Consider the following 15,305-nt stretch of genomic DNA (forward strand, 5'->3'; position numbering starts at 1 on the left):
TTTTAAAAATCATTATTAAATCTAATTATTTGTATTATTATCATTATTTTAGTATGATCATAATTATTAATTTAACAAAAAAATGATATTTATATAAAAATATATTTAATACACATAACTTAACTATATTAATATTGTTATTATTTAAAATATATAAAGTGAATATATTTAATTAAATAATGAAATATATAAGTTATTAATATAAAAATGTTATCACTAATAAATATATATAAATTTATTCGATTACGATTATATGTTTTAATATATATAATTGATATAGGTTCGTGAATCCGAGGCCAACCTTACACTTGTTCAAAGTCGTCATATGTATTTTTACTACAAAATACAGTATCGTGAGTTTCATTTACTCCCCTTTTAAATGCTTTTGCAATATATATTTTTGGGACTGAGAATACATGCGCTGCTTTTATAACTGTTTTACGAAATAGACACAAGTAATTGAAACTACATTCTATGGCTGGATTATTAAACTGAATATGCCCCTTTTTAGTCTAGTAATCTAAGAATTAGGGAACAGACACCCTAATTGACGCGAATCCTAAAGATAGATCTATTGGGCCCAACAAGCCCTATCTAAAGTATCGGATGCTTTAGTACTTCGAATTTATCATGTCCAAAGGGAGTCCCGGAATGATGGGGATATTCTATATGCATCTTGTTAAGGTCGGTTACCAGGTGTTCACCATATGAATGATATTTTTTATCTCTATGTAGTTTGCGAAATGCCTGATATGAGATGTATATTTATGGAAAAATTGAAATCTTGTGGTCTATTAAAATTATGGAAATGATTGATTATGTTAAACTAATGAACTCACCAACCTTTTGGTTGACACTTTAAAGCATGTTTATTCTCAGGTATTAAAGGAATCTTCTGCTGTGCATTTGCTCATTTTAGAGATATTACTTGGAGTCATTCATGACATATTTCAAAAGACGTTGCATTCGAGTCGTTGAGTTCAACAAGATTATTATTAAGTCATTTATAGTTTGGATATATTATGAAATGGTATGCATGCCTGTTAACTTTCGATGAAATGAAAGTTTGTCTTTTAAAACAAATGCAATGTTTGTAAAATGTATCATATAGAGGTCAAATACCTTGTGATGTAATCATATGTTATTGTATTCGTTCTTATGGATCATGACGGGTCACGACATGTGGTATCAGAGCGGTGGTCTTAGCGAGCCAGGTCTGCATTAGTGTGTCTAACTGATAAGTCGTTAGGATGCATTAGTGAGCCTGGACTTCGACCGCGTTTGCATGTCAAAAGTTTTGCTTATCATTTCTAGTCAAAAATCATCTACTTATTATCCTTAGGAAATTACCTGCTTCTCATCTTAAGTTTAGACACGTCTTACTGCATTTAGTACATCGATAGTGTATAGACAAAAATTCATATCTTAGCGTATCTATTACTATAGATCTTTCCTGACAGATTTCGTAGATTCCTCCGTAACTTATGGGATTTTAGTATTATATATTCATATGTAAATCGTGTATTGCAGGGTACTAATCTACATCCTATAATCTATTTCATATCGAAAATCTTTCATCTGATCGTACGAGATGAATCCCCCAATCAGTTCGAGTCCCTCAGATTCCGATAGCTATTCCGACATGGAATTCCACTCGAGCTCTGAAAGTAGTGTGACCGGAATGAATCAACCAATCAGCCATCCCCAATTCATCTGATGGGTTCGTAGTCGACTTAATCAATGGAGACGCGGAGAAGGGGATCCCTTCCACCAACCGAATTCACCTCTTGACAATGACCCTGAAGTGCTTACCGGCGAACCTGTTCGAGACACCATTTTTTTTCTCTCATATCCAGAGTATCTCATCACGATTATATACTATCTCAAATTCTAAACCTTATTCATTCGCTCGTTTCGACCGACAATCATCCCAGAATAATGGAAGAAGTCAACGAGCTTCGCGCTCGAGTAATCAATTTGGAAATCATGGTGCAAAACCTACCAACTTCAGCAACATCACCGGCACCAACATGAAATGCCCCGTCCTAATCCATCTGGACGAAGTCATCAACATTTGATCCCAGAGCGATGATCGACTCCAAGTAATGTCCTTAAAATGAGCAAATGCACAGCGGAAGATTTCTTTCATACCTAAGAATAAACATGCTTTCAAGTGTCAACCAAAAGGTTGGTGAGTTCATAGGTTTATCTTAAAACAATAAAATTAATCATTTTGATAGACCACAAAATTTAAATACTGCATGGTACAAATGGGCCCGAATCCTATACCAACCTATAATGTACATGCTATATCTTTTAAATACAGTACATCTTTTTCGTGTACGAAACCATTTTCATAAATCAAAGTAACCGTACACATATCTTGTGCACAAAAATAACGTACACATAACCTGTGTATAAAATTATTCTCTCGATATATAACATTCACATCAACTGGTGGCAATTATCATGTCCACATAATTCAATGGTGGCAATTATCATGTCCACATAATTCAACGGTGACAATTATCATGTCCACATAATTCAACGGTGGCAATTATCATGTAAACATAATTCAACGGTGGCAATTATCATGTCCACATAATTCAATGGTGGCAATTATCATGTCCACATAATTCAATGGTGGTAATTATCATGTCCACATAATTCATTCGAGGAATGTTTTGTTTGTGTCTATCTCGTCAAACATTTATAAAAGCATTTCATGTATTCGCAGTTGAAAATATATTTCAAAAGCATTTAATAAAGCAGTGGTAAAACAGCACATGTATTCTCAGTCCTAAAATGTAATGAGTAAAAAGAGAGCAAATGAATCACGCACATCAATATTGTAAAACAGTTATTAAAACAGTGCATGTATTCTCAGCCCAAAAATGTAAAGAGTAAAAAGGGAGCAAATGAAACTCACCATACTGTATTTTGTAGTAAAAATACATATGACATCATTTAACAAGTGTAGGGTTGACCTCGGATTCACGAACCTATATCATTTGTATATATATATTAACTTATATACGGGTAATCAAACAATTTATATATTATATCTTAAATTAAATATCTCATTTATTTAAATTTGTGTATATATATATATATACATATTAATATTTACATAGTTTTGTATATATAAATATATATATGTGATTAGTATTATATTGAAAATTAATAATTTGTTATATGTAAATTATTTATATAATTAATGTTAATATGTTTAATATAATGTTTATGTAATATTAATATACATATATAATATTCATTTGTTATATAAAAATAATACTATTAATAATAATAATGATTCTAGTTCTTATAAAGATGATAATAATAATAATAATAATAATAATAATAATAATAATAATAATAATAATAATAATAATAATAATAATAATAATAATAATAATAATAATAATAATAATAATAATAATAATAATAATAATAATAATAATGTTAAAAATAATAGTTTTAATGTTAAATAATAATAATGTTAATAAAAATAAACATACTTATAATACTAATAATAATGATAATACTAGTAAAAATAAATGAAAATGTTATAAGTTAATAATAATATTGAAAACTTTTATATTATTTCTTAATGATAATACTAATAATGTTTAATGATAATGCTAATAATAACCATAATACTAATAATACAGATTATTTTAATGATAACAATAATCATCATAATATTAATCATACTAATTAACATAATAATAATAATAATAATAATAATAATAATAATAATAATAATAATAATAATAATAATAATAATAATAATAATAATAATAATAATAATAATAATAATAATAATAATAATAATAATACTCCGTACCTAATAAAAGAGTCGGGTTGCCTTGGCCGGCGGCTCAAACAGATCGAGAGCAACAAAAAGCATAAATGCAGGAGAGAAAGAAGAAAAAACAAATTCTCACGATCTTCATGGGGTCTTCGATTCATCGTCGTTCATCATCATCACAAATTAATCGAATGGCAATCATCACGGAACAGCAGATCAATCGATTGTCATCCACCCTGTTCATCTTCTTCATCGTCTTCTTCCTCATCAATAATCATGATCCATCTTCCATCAATCAAGCAATCGATTTATTAATTGGTGATATAGGTAACTGGCTATTTAATAATCCTTTTAATTTCTTCATCTTTCTGCAAACTTTCTGTATTTTATTTGGATCGACACAATTAATAACAGTAGAAGGGTTTCAATTCGATATATCCGGTTTTTGTCAAAATCCCTAATTCAATTTTTATGAATTGCTGTTTGACTATCAGGTTTGGAGGGTTTGAATGTGTTCTATTATATCGTCTAGATAACGTCAACAATTTGATGATGGATAGTTGTAGTGGTGATTCTGACAGGAGAAAACAGAAAAGTATACAGCATAACGGCAGCAGTTTTTCAGGTAGTTTTTGGTTGATTTAATAAATTAGGTATTAATGAACATAGTTATGCTCAATAATAGATAAGGTTGTGACTGTGTGATTGTAAAACAAATATGAATTTGAGTTGTTTTGACAGGAACATAGGATAAACAAGATAGCAACTAACATTGGTTGTGTTGTTTTGATTTGAGTCGATCAAGCTATGGTGCAGGTAGCAGATGGAAGTGTGAGAGGGTGTTCCTTGGTGGTGATTTGAGAGATGAGGTGATGATGGTGTATATCTGTAAACAGAGGTCGTATAACAGTAGCAGTGGTTTCTTCAATTCACAAGTAAGTAGCATCAACCTTCCTAGTTTGTATGGTTGTTTAGGTTGCATAAGTATATAGCAAAAGTATAGCATAACAGCAGGTCAATGACAGGGTTTCTTCATGGATATGATGATGGTTATAGGTGGTCTTTTTGGACAGAAGGACAATGATAACAGTAGTATTTAATCGTAATTGTTGTTATTAATTGGTTTCGTGGTTCTGTTGAAGTTGGGCTTTTTAGTTGAATTTATCAAATGGTTTTTGGTTTTGATCATGAGTTGAAACAGAAAAATTAGTAGTGTGACAGCAGCATTTTAATAATGGCTGAAATTTGTTGCAGGTGGTGATTTAGGGTGGTGAAGTATTGATGTTTTTGATGAAGATGATGATCAAAAGTGGTGGTGTTTGTGTGTCGAGTAGCTGCAGAAAGAGGAAGAAAAAAGAGACGAGTTGGGTAGTAGCCAAGAAGAAAACAGAGTTAATGGTGTTGTGCTCTATATGCATATGTAATTTTATTATATATATAAATGTATCTATATTATATTTACCCATATGTATATACATCCATATAAGTTGATGATTTATAATCAATAATAGTAAGTGATTTGGATTGGATTCTAATGACATGCTGTGGAGACCAAAAACAAAATAAGGAAAAGGTTTGATAGGTATACATAACAAACCTGTACAATTTATCATAGTTTAAAGAATTTATATAATTAATATTAATAATTAATAATTTTAATAATAATAATAATAATTATATTAATAATAAAATAAATAATAATGATACAGTAATCCATAGGATGATAATAATTATAATATAAATGACAATAATAATATTTTCTATTATTTTCTATTAATAGTAACTATAAAAATAATAATGATATTAATAATACAAATAATACTATTAAGGATAATAATAATTGAGGATAATATTTATAATATTAATATAACAACTTATGCTTTTTAAATCTCATATTTATATATTATAACATAAATTAATAATACAATTATCAATATTAATAATGAAAGTATTATAATAACTATATGCTAACTTGTAATTAAATTTAACATAATATTACATAATAACATATTTAATATTTGTATATTATATATATATATATATATATATATATATATATATATATATATATATATATATATATATATATATATATATATATATATATATATATATATATATATATTAGAACATACATGTAATATTATTTGTATACAAAATTTATATATATATACATACATTCATATATATATATATACTTGATAATATTTTATTTATTTTGTATATTACTTCATACATTTAATTCAATGATTAAATGGTATAATATTTATTCAACTTAATATATGCTCTTAAATTTTTATTTACATATTTATTTTCACACACACAAATCTATTTACATTTAATTGTTCGTGAATCGTCGGGAATTGTCAAAGGTCAAATGCATTCGTAAAAAAATAGTTCAAACATTTTGGAACTCGATTTAATGGACGTTGCTCATCGTGTCGAAATTATAATAAGATTAAGTTTAAATTTGGTCGAAAATTTACGGGTCATCACAGTACCTACCCGTTAAAGAAATTTCGTCCCGAAATTTGAGTGAGGTGGTCATGGCTAACAATAAAAATGTTTTCATGACGAATACGAGTTGATTGATAGAGTTTTATTACTGTTGAGTAATATGGATAAGATAATTCGATTATTTAAATAGTATGAATGAAGCTATCACCAAGTAGTGAAATGAGAAAGACATGTTTCATCATATCTTTTGACTAGTCATGGTTGAGTTTAGAAAATAAGGCACGTCTTAACTTTTGACGGGGTCATTGTTGAATTCCAGAATTCAAGGGATTTAAAGAAAATCTTCGAAATCTAGAAGATTTGATTCTTTGGGATTTATGAAAATTAAGATCTCTTTAATTAAATACGGTGATCTGCCCGATTACAACGTCTTATATTTCCTTTGTAAATTTACCTTTTCCGTTCCATTTGTTTTCACCACTTCTATACTCAATTCCCAAATTCAAAATATTTATGAAAATGCTTAACCCTGTTCTGATCCTTGTTCTTTTTCTAACTATCGCAATGATAGTTCTTCTTTTCCAACTCCTACCTGAAGAATATGTTTATTTCTATTATGCTCTAGGGATTATTGTATTTATAATCCTCCCGTGACTTTATATTGCTATACGTACTGATATCCACGGTTTGTAATTTCGGTGTGGTCATTGAGCTTTATATTTTCTCTTATATTTTAGATCTCTTTGCCTTTTTATTATCCTCTCGACCTCTATTAAAGCGAGCAATGGTCCAGAATTCATAGATATGAATTTCGAAATGAACATATTTAATGTTTTAAGAAAAAATGGTAATAACACGATCTTGATTCGTCAAATTACCAGAATATTCGGGAAAGATAGAACTATCAAGAAAATATGTTCTTGATATGTTTATATATCAGATAAATGTAAGAGTCGTGTAACATGGCACATGATGACGTTATAATCTGTGAATCATCATGTCCCATTTAGAAACTCAGCATGACTTACTGTAATATAATCATGTTGATCAAGTGTCATTATATTATACTAACTCATGCATCAGTTCCCAACATTACTTCAATAACATTCATATTTTAAGCTCGAAAGTTTACAGAATATAGAAACTGACAGTTTCTATATGATGTAACACTGATAGCACTAATAGATTAATGATTCAGATAAGAATAGTTAGGAAAATATCTCCAGAAATATGGAGGATATTTATAATGAAAGATATGATGATATCTTGGAATTTCTAATATCGAAGGATGGTGAAGAAAATTTTTCCGCAAGATTTTGGAGTCAGAAGCAAGGTATTCGCTAAAGGTTTCATCAGAAACAGAATCATCAGGATTCTTAATGTACAAGTTTAGTCCTTGTGATTTGTTCAGAGACTCCTTCATAGTTTGCTCAATCGGTTTTTCAGTTTCAAACTTTTTCTGAGCTTTGCCAAGATACAATTCTTTATCATCAACTTTTAGCTGTTGAGGTCGTTTACAGTTTTTGTTGCTTCATTCAACTTTTCAAAATTCAGAGCATTAATTCGCAGACTGGGTGCTTTTCAGAATTTCAGAATGAAAGATCATAATTCTAAGAGATAAAGGTTATATGTATACATATAACTGTTGATGTAGAAACAATGCGAGATTTGAAATACTGATTGCCGATTCCCGGTAATTGGTATGGCAATTATCGTTACAGAACGCGGATGAGTACATGATGAGACTTCAATAGATAAATATAGTGATTTGTCGGAGAGATTTAAACCAAGGAGCAACGAGGTTGCTGGTACGTCTGCTGGTAATATGATGGAATATAAAAGGTTCCCTGGTAACAATAAAAGAGCACGCATATATATCAAGGTTATAGTAAGGTTGTTTCAAATGAAAAGTCGCAGTTGTCTTGTTGGAGCTGTGACAAAATTTGCTTTAAAAGGGATTACCAAGTTATTTTGGGTAATAATAACACGAAGGAATTAGAACGGTTACGTGTTAATCGTTTACTCAGTTTCTGAGAGTTTTTTAAGTGCATAACTATATGCATAAATCTTTCCTTCCGTAGATGAAGTGCGGTTGGTTCATCCTCTCGATTAAAGTGTTTTCAAGAATTATGAAATGTTTGAACGCAGATTGGAATCATCAAGATACAAATGAGGTTTAAGATGAAATCAAGTGGCAAACTTGAAGAACTATTTAGTTTCATATGTTATAAACAGTATTTTAATTCATTTTAATTGTCCAACATTATTCGTCCACAGTCCACAGTTAACAGTCCAGTAATTCATATATAGTTTAATATATTATATTAGAATTAATTAATACGTGTCGTGACCCGTATACGTCTTAGACTCGATCACAACTTAAACTATATATATTATTGTAGAATCAACCTCAACCCTGTATAGCTAACTCCAGTATTACTGCATATAGAGTGTCAATGGTTATTCCAACTAATATATATAGATGCGTCGATATGATATGTCAAAACTTTGTATACGTGTCCCGATATTTAAAATGCGTAAAAATAAATAACAGAAATTAAATGACGATAAATAAATTGCATAAAGTAAATAACAGAAATTAAATGACGATAAATAAAATTGCGAGAATGTAAATTGCAATAATTAAATTGCGATAAATAAAATGTAATCAGTTAGCTAGGAACAATTAGCTAGGAACAGTTAGCGTGGATTCTTAACAAAATTTCTCATAGTTAATTTGATTGTTTCTAACAAATTTTATTTTGACAAATGTTTTCTTCATTATGCCACTTGTTGGATTCTGATAATTCAAAATCCAAATATGAAATTGGATGAAAATGGTTATTCTGTGGTGAAGGGATTTGTATATCGGTGGATGTAAGTGGGATAGTAAATGACTGTTGAATCAGCTTCGAAGAATGTATAGTGTAATTTATTAATGTGAAATCTGAATATTCCTCGGGTATTACCTACCCGTTAAAATATTTTCACCATTAACAGTTTGTACAAAAGAATTTTTAATTACAATCTTTATGAAAATATACTTACATATATATTTTCTTTCGATGTAATCATGAATTTAATGAGTTAATATAGTATTACACTCATTTGGTTTACCGTTATAACTAGAATACATAATCTCTAAAACATTAGAGATTACATAATCGCCATGAAGAACGAAGATAACTGATGTAGAATGATACGTAGAACGATGATTGTACTCAAGGTACTGAATGAGATGTTGAGGCATGGATTGCTGCTGGTACTGGTGCTGTTACTGATGGTACTGTTGGTGCCAGTGATGTTGCTGAAGCTGGTAAATTTTGCACCATATTCTCCGAATATATTACTCGGGCGCGAAGCTCGTTGACTTCTTCCATTACTCCAGGATGATTGTCGGTCGGGACGAGAGGATGAATAAGGTTTAGAATTGTGGATAATATATAATAGTTACGAGACATCCTGGAAATGAGGGTGAAAATGGTGTTTCGGACTGATTCGCCGGTAAGTGTTTCAGGTTCTTCACCAAGAGGTGAATTTGGTTGATGGAAAGGATCGCCTTCTTCGCGTCTCCATGGATTAAGTCGACTACGAACCCATCGGATGAATTGAGTATGGTTGATTGGTTAATTCATTCTGGTGACGCTGCTTTCGGAGCTTAGGTGAACATCCATGTCGGAATAGCTGTCGGAATAACTATCGGAATAGCTATCGAAATCTGAGGGATTCGAACTTGTTGAGGGATTCATCTCGTACGATCAAATGAAGTATTTTCGATAAGAAATAGATTATAAGATGTAGTTTAGTACCCTGCAATACATAATTTACATATGCATATATAATACTAAAATCCCATAAGTTACGGAGGAATCTACGGAAGCTGTCAAGGAAAGGTAATAATATCAGATACGTTAAGATATGAATTTATCTATACACAGTCTATGCAATAGAGGCAGTAAGATGTGTCCAGACTTTAAGGATGATAAGCAAATAAATTTCGACACTAAATGATAAGCAAAACTTTTGAAATGCAGACACGGTCGAAGTCTAGACTCACTAATGCATCTAAACAACTATCAATTAGACACACTAATACAAGACCTGGTTTGCTAAGACCACCGCTCTGATACCAACTGAAATGCCCCGTCCTAATCCATCTGGACGAAGTCATCAACATTTGATCCCAGAGCGATGATCGACTCCAAGTAATGTCCTTAAAATGAGCAAATGCACAGCGGAAGATTTCTTTCATACCTGAGAATAAACATGCTTTCAAGTGTCAACCAAAAGGTTGGTGAGTTCATAGGTTTATCTTAAAATAATAAAATTCATCATTTTGATAGACCACAAAATTTAAATGCTGCATGGTACAAATGAGCCCGAATCCTATACCCACCTGTAATGTACATGCTATATCTTTTAAATACAATACATCTTTCTCGTGTACGAAACCATTTTCATAAATCGTAGTAACCATACACATATCTTGTGCACAAAAATAACATACACATAACCTGTGTATAAAATCATTCTCTCGATATATAATATTCACATCAACTGATGGCAATTATCATGTCCACATAATTCAATGGTGGCAATTATCATGTCCACATAATTCAATGGTGGCAATTATCATGTCCACATTAATCAACTGTGGTAATTATCATGTCCACATAATTCAACGGTGGCAATTATCATGTCCACATAATTCAATGGTGGCAATTATCATGTCCACATAATTCAATTGTGGCAATTATCATGTCCACATAATTCATTCGAGGAATGTTTTGCTTGTGTCTATCTCGTCAAACATTTATAAAAGCATTTCATGTATTCGCAGTTTAAAATATATTTCAAAAGCATTTAATAAAGCAGTGGTAAAATAGTGCATGTATTCTCAGTTCCAAAATGTAATGAGTAAAGAGGGAGCAAATGAACTCACGCACATAAATATTGTAAAACAGTTATTAAAACAGTGCATATATTCTCAGCCCAAAAATATAAAGAGTAAAAAGGGAGCAAATGAAACTCACCATACTGTATTTTGTAGTAAAAATACATATGACATCATTTAACAAGTGTAGGGTTGACCTCGGATTCACGAACCTATATCATGTGTATATATATTAACTTATATACTGGTAATCAAATAATTTATATATTATATCTTAAATTAAATATCTCATTTATTTAAATTTTTGTATATATATATATATATATATATATATATATATATATATATATATTAATATTTACATAGTTATATATATATATATATATATATATATATATATATATATATATGTGTGTGTGTGTGTGTGTGTGTGTGTGTGATTAGCATTATATTGAAAATTAATAATTTGTTATATGTAAATTATTTATATAATTAATGTTAATATGTATAATATAATGTTTATGTAATATTAATATACATATATAATATTCATTTGTTATATAAAAATAATACTATTATTAATAATAATAATGATTCTAGTTCTTATAAAGATGATGATAATAATAATAATAATAATAATAATAATAATAATAATAATGTTAAAAATAATAATTTTAATGTTAAATAATAATAATGTTAATAAAAATAAACATAATTATAATACTAATAATAATGATAATACTAGTAAAAATAAATGAAAATGTTATAAGTTAGTAATAATATTGAAAACTTTTATATTATTTCTTAATGAAAATAGTAATAATGTTTAATGATAATGCTAATAATAACCATAATACTAATAATACAGATTATTTTAATGATAACAATAATCATCATAATATTAATAATACTAATTAACATAATAATAATAATAATAATAATAATAATAATAATAATAATAATAATAATAATAATAATAATAATAATAATAATAATAATAATAATAATAATAATAATAATACTCCGTACCTAATAAAAGAGTGGGGTTGCCTTGGCCGGTGGCTCAAACAGATAGAGAGCAACAAAAGCAAAAACGCAGGAGAGAAAGAAGAAAAAAAATCTCACAATCTTCATGGGGTCTTCGATTCATCGTCGTTCATCATCATCACAAATTAATCGAATGGTAATCATCACAGAACAGCAGATCAATCGATTGTCATCCACCCTGTTCATCTTCTTCATCGTCTTCTTCCTCATCAATAATCATGATCCATCATCCATCAATCAAGCAATCGATTTATTAATTGGTGATATAGGTAATTGGCTATTTAATAATCCTTTTAATTTCTTCATCTTTCTGCAAACTTTCTGTATTTTATTTGGATCGACACAATTAATACAGTAGAAGGGTTTCAATTCGATATATCCGGGTTTTTGTCAAAATCCCTAATTCAATTTTTATGAATTGCTGTTTGACTATCAGGTTTGGAGGGTTTGAATGTGTTCTGTTATATCGTCTAGATAACGTCAACAATTTGATGATGGATAGTTGTAGTGGTAATTCTGACAGGAGAAAACAGAAAAGTATACAGCATAACGGCAGCAGTTTTTCAGGTAGTTTTTGGTTGATTTAATAAATTAGGTATTAATGAACATAGTTATGCTCAATAATAGATAAGGTTGTGACTGTGTGATTGTAAAATAAATATGAATTGACAGGAACATAGGATAAATAAGATAGCAACTAACATTGGTTGTGTTGTTTTGATTTGAGTCGATCAAGCTGTGGTGCAGGTAGCAGATGGAAGTGTGAGAGGGTGTTCCTTGGTGGTGATTTGAGAGATGAGGTGATGATGGTGTATAGCTGTAAATAGAGGTCGTATAACAGTAGCAGTGGTTTCTTCAATTCACAAGTAAGTAGCATCAACCTTCCTAGTTTGTATGGTTGTTTAGGTTGCATAAGTATATAGCAAAAGTATAGCATAACAGCAGGTCGATGACAGGGTTTCTTCATGGATGTGATGATGGTTATAGGTGGTCTTTTTGGACAGAAGGACAATGATAACAGTAGTATTTAATCGTAATTGTTGTTATTAATTGGTTTCGTGGTTCTGTTGAAGTTGCATTTTTCAGTTGAATTTATCAAATGGTTTTTGGTTTTCATCATGAGTTGAAACAGAAAAATTAGTAGTGTGGCAGCAGCATTTTAATAATGGCTTAAATTTTTTGCAGGTGGTGATTTAGGGTGGTGAAGTGTTGATGTTTTTGATGAAGATGATGATCAAAAGTGGTGGTGTTTGTGTGTCGAGTAGCTGCAGAAAGAGGAAGAAAAAAGAGACGAGTTGGGTAGTAGCCAAGAAGAAAACAGAGTTAATGGTGTTGTGCTCTATATGCATATGTAATTTTATTATATATATAAATGTATCTATATTATATTTACCCATATGTATATACATCTATATAAGTTGATGATTGATAATCAATAATAGTAAGTGATTTGGATTGGATTCTAATGACATGCTGTGGAGACCAAAAACAAAATAAGGAAAAGGTTTTATAGGTATATATAACAAACCTGTACAATTTATCATAGTTTAAAGAATTTATATAATTAATATTAATAATTAATAATTTTATTAATAATAAGAATAATTATATTAATAATAAAATAAATAATAATGATACAGTAATCCATAGGATGATAATAATTATAATATAAATGACAATAATAATATTTTGTATTATTTTCTATTAATAGTAACTATAAAAATAATAATGATATTAATAATACAAATAATACTATTAAGGATAATAATAATTGAGGATAATATTCATAATATTAATATAACAACTTATGCTTTTTAAATCTCATATTTATATATTATAACATAAATTAATAATACAATTATCAATATTAATAATGAAAGTATTATAATAACTATATGCTAACTTGTAATTAAATTTAACATAATATTACATAATATTAATTATGTAATGCTTATTATTATATGATAACATATCTACGGAAGGAAAGACTTATGCATATGGGCATGCACCTGAAAAACTCTCAAAAACTGAGTAAACGTTTAACACGTAGCTGTGCTAATTCCTTTAGCATTATTATTACCCAAAATAACTTTGCAATTCCTTTTCGAAGTAGCAAATTTTATCACAGCTCCATCAAGACAATTTTTACTTTTCATCCGGAGTAACCTTATTATAACCCTATTATATACTCATCCACATCTTATAACGAGAATTACCATACCAATTACTGGGAATTAGCAATCATTATTTTGAACCTCGCAACGCTTCTACATCAACAGTTATATAACATCTATCTCTTAGAATCATGGTCTTCCATTCTTAAATTCTAAAAAGGTACACAGTCTATGAATCAATACTCTGAATATTGAAAAAGCTGGTGAAGCAGTGAAAACCGAAGACTGCCTTAACAGTCAAAAGTTTGATGATAAAGAATGGAGTGTTGGAAACGCTCAATAGAAAATTAGTACCAAAAAGCGGATTATGCGAAATTATGAAGGAGACTGTATACAAATCACAAGTACTAAACTTGTACATAAAGAATCCTAATGATTTTGTTTCTGATGAAATCTTTAGCGATTACCTTGCTCCTTAATCATTCTAAATCATTGTGAATGAATTTCTTCATCACACTGTGATTCTAAAATTCTAATATATCATCGTATCTTTCATTGTAAATATCCTCAATATTTCTGAAGATATCTTCATAAATATTCTCGTCCGATATTAATTATCTCTCCGCGCTATCTGTGTTATTTCATAAAAGGAAATTATTTTAGTTTCTAAATTCTGAAATATTCGAATTTAAAGTATGAATGTTCTTAAAGTAATGTTGGAAATTGATGCATGAGTTAGTATAATATAATGACACTTGATCAACGTGATTATATTACAGTAAGTCATGTTGAGTTTCTAATGAAACATGATGATTCACAGACCATAACATCATCATGTTCATGTTACACGAATCTTGCATTCTATCTAATCTATAAACATATCAAGAACATATTTTCTTGATAGTTCTATCTTTTCTCTTGTATTTTGGAAATTTGACAAATCAAGATCATGCCATTACAATTTCTTTCTTAGAACATTAGT

This window comes from Rutidosis leptorrhynchoides, chromosome 4 (genome assembly GCF_046630445.1).
Source record: "Rutidosis leptorrhynchoides isolate AG116_Rl617_1_P2 chromosome 4, CSIRO_AGI_Rlap_v1, whole genome shotgun sequence".
NCBI classification, from domain to species: domain Eukaryota; kingdom Viridiplantae; phylum Streptophyta; class Magnoliopsida; order Asterales; family Asteraceae; genus Rutidosis; species Rutidosis leptorrhynchoides.